Source organism: Pseudophryne corroboree, chromosome 8 (assembly GCF_028390025.1).
Source record: "Pseudophryne corroboree isolate aPseCor3 chromosome 8, aPseCor3.hap2, whole genome shotgun sequence".
Classification (NCBI taxonomy): Eukaryota; Metazoa; Chordata; class Amphibia; order Anura; family Myobatrachidae; genus Pseudophryne; species Pseudophryne corroboree.
The window spans coordinates 218,114,185-218,117,940 of NC_086451.1; the positions used below are offsets into that span (position 1 = coordinate 218,114,185).

At 41.3% G+C, this 3,756-nt stretch overlaps 1 pseudogene; it reads right to left on the reverse strand.

Annotated features, from left to right (window-relative positions):
• Positions 1 to 331: 331 nt before the first annotated feature.
• LOC134950092 (5S ribosomal RNA) lies at positions 332 to 451 on the reverse strand (annotated as a pseudogene).
• Between the last annotated feature and the right edge of the window lie 3,305 nt (positions 452 to 3,756).

The following is a 3,756-nucleotide window of genomic DNA, read 5'->3' on the forward strand; positions in this document are numbered from 1 at the left end:
GTGTCATTAATAAGTGGGGGGGGGGGGGGGGGGGAAGGGAAGGAGGAGAGGATGAGTTTAATGTGATCCACCCTTAGGTGAGTGAACTAATACTAGAGGATAGGGAGAGTGCTGACATGGACGTAATCCTTACTGTGAGTACAATTATACATCGAGGCTATGGGTATCAAAGTGAAACTGATTACAAGTGACAGAAAATGATGTTGGGTAACCTGTAACGGTATCGCCCTCCATATTCAGTGTTTATCTGGTTTGTTGTGCAAATCGTGAACCTGTTTGGTATTCAGTGATGTCGATACGGTCTCTAGTTGGCTTGGCGTCATTTTGTCCTTCTTTACAGTACCTGATATTCCCAGGCAGTCCCCCTCCCTGGTACTGATCAGGCCCAAAACACTGCTTAGCTTCCAAGATCGGACGAGGTTGGGCGTGCCAGTGTGGTTTGACTGTACATGAAAGTAGACATCGTAACACCAGAAACAGCACTCGAGTCTTAGTAGTTATATATTTTTATTAGTATTACCAGTGTACAAATAGGCAATGGTGAGGGTTGTGGGGATGTGCGAGAGCAGGTTGTGGTGGGAACCGGGGGGACCCAGGGATAATTAGATGATACAGCACCTCATAGAAAAGGTGCGATCTCATAACCTTCATTTAGACCCATGGGTTGTAGGGTCTGCAGCTGGAATATCCAGTACATCTCCCTTCTCGAGAGTTTATTCGCCAGGTCTCCGCCTCTTTCTCCCAGACACACGTGTTCTATAGCTTTAAACGTGAGGTCCTCAGGATTAGAATTGTGTTGTGACGTAAAATGTCTGGAGACAGTATGGCTCTCTACTTTATTTTTAATGTTTCTTATGTGCTCCTGGATCCTCATTTTTAACGGTCTCTTGGTCTTGCCCACGTACTTCTTCCTACAGGTGCATTCCAGTAGGTATATTACGGACGAATATGCAGCATTGTATAGGGACCAGTAGATACATTGCTGGCGGTGAACTCACTTTACAGTTTACAGTGCATCCTAAGGTTTCTGGCTACATGGATGAGCCGTAAATGCATTAAACATAGAATAGTTTCCTCTATTTAGGCAATGTCACAGCGGAGCAAACGAATAAGGAGAGTTCCAGAGACTGCTGACATCAATACACTCTGATAACACAAAGTCTTGTATGTTTTGTTGAAAAACCATACAGTATATATGCTACAATGCGGAGTTGCATAAAAACCCCATTAACTAATATCTGTTCTCAACGCAACTCATAAAAATAATAGAGGAATGAACAGAGTAATTTACCATTAAAACCATGCCAGTACAGGGCATCAGATAAGGATGTCGGCCCGATGATGACATTGACTCATTAACAGCATCTTCTGCGCATGCTTATCACAATGGTAAATGAGGTGTTTAAACTATGGGCCTAATCCAGCTTGGATCACTATTGAGACAGAAACTGTGATATTCTTAATCCAGCTTCTGCTAAAAATCACATGTGAAGAGCCGTGCAGAAAGGTAAAAGACGCCCACCAATGCAATTGCAAAATGATGTATGCAGTTGTATACTTGCGATGCATACGCAGAAATCAAGTACCATTGGCAATTGTGGTTGACCCAGGGCTACTCAGAACAATGAGAATGCAGTCACATTGGCGTCATGTTTTTAGTCACAATCCAATGCAACTGACATCAGGTACACGCCAGAAAACGGCCATGATCCGCATGCATTTTTCCAGTCACTCCTCACAAACGCCATGTCAACACCCACGAACGGTCATTTCCTGTCAATCAAGTTGCAACCGCATTTCACTAAATTGTAATCACAATTTATTCTTTGTGCACGCACAATGCATTCACAGCACAGTTTGGCGATTATCGCCGATTTGCGATTAAGCAATTTTGCAACTGAAGCTAAATAAGGCCCAATGTACAAATTCCAGCCTACTGTGGAGTGATCCAAAGCTATCTCTCCAGAGACACTGAACTGTAACCTATAAGCTACTGTGGCTAATGCCATCTGAAGAGGGTGTTTGGTAAGTTTTTTGAAACGACACAGTAAATTGTTTAGAAAAAGGAGAGAAAATGAAACAAATAGTTCACATATTATTTTAGATGAACTATTTGTTTAATTTTACTGTAGGTTTTGCTATACTTGTTTTAAGAATACTTACATGTTATATTATAGAATAACAAAAGTACATAACAACTCATAAGGGTTCATATCTCCCTCTACCCAGAGGATGATTTACCACAATGCAACCAAGGCGGCTGCTTAGGGCCCTGTAGTGCCCAGAGGGGCCCACGGATAAGGCTGTATGAAGGGCATTTCCGGTGGACCACAACCTTCGCCGAAAAATGTCTGAGTTCTGGGCTGGCTGAATACTCCTGGAAACTGCAAGTGAGGAGACGGCTGTTGGGTGCCGGATCCAGTGCACTTCTGTATCTCCAGTCCTGCAGTATTGTGCATGTGACCAGTCATGACACATGTGTGTATGACATCACACGCGCAGAGAGGAGCCGAGACTCGCACAGAGAAAAACATGAGGTCTTCCAGTGTACTTTATTACAGTATATTTTGTTAATTTTGTTAAACATCCACCTACTTCAATTTCCCATCAGGGCCGGGAGGACAGTGTTATTTTAGGTACAGTGTATAACACCCACCTGCTACATTTCATAGTTAGTACATTCTGTGCGAAGCAAGGTTGTAGCTATAAGTCTTGAAAACATGTTATTAGACAGTCTCTGTGTGTTTAGACTTCTCTGAAGGACACGTAGGGGGATGTCAGCCTGAGAGGAGTTATGAGAAGAGATGCATTATTGTTTTGAAATATGACGTGTATCAAGTGTTCATGCAAGTAGCTTTTTTCTCTATATAATGCCCTGCTGAATAAAGTAGAGGTAGTCTCATTTTAACGGACATAGCTACGTGTGGTGTCAGTTTCCTGGGATTCCCAATCAATTGGTAAACAAAGGGTAACAAACAGACAATTGAAGGAAATTGATGGGAGGAGGTTGACCTCCAACAGTTACATGTCGGCTATTGTTCCGGCATCGATGAGCTTATCAATATCAGATAACAATGCGGCTGTTGGATGTGTGTGCAACTGCTGACATACCCGGGTAAGTAATCTGAAGCTTGATCATTATATATATCAAATGGATAACTTTGTCAGTACTTGTATATACATTCATCTGGTCTGTTCATCTGATGGGGTAAGCAATACTCGATTATTTGGACCCAATTGTCTGTCTGTTTGATAAACATTCATTATTTGTCTATGTGTGCTGATAAGTTTTAGGTTCACTGTTGCAAGGGAAAAATGTGATTTTATTTTAGAGTTACAAGTTTCAGTTTGACTTTTGTAAGGAAAAATGTGGTTTTATTTTTAGAAAACGTGTCATAATTGCAAATGTTCAGAATTTTTGTGGGGTAATCCTGCTATTGAGTCAGAATATTGTGATTTTAAAGGTATATTTGCAATATAGTGATTTTAGTTTTGTGGGGAACCTTAAGACAGGTTTTGCAACCGTTGTGGCGTGTCATGTTGATAAGGTGGTGATAGAAAAATGTATTGGTGATAAATTTCTGTATTGTCTTGATAAACTACCTGTTAATTATATACTCCTTGGTTCCAGAGCTATACTTGGTGAAGGAAATCCTTCTGACTATGAACAACGTTTAACCAGATGGCATAGACTTAGGTTAAGGCATTTAAAAATATACTCAGTCTTTGCAATCCAGTACAGCCAGGGTATGTGTG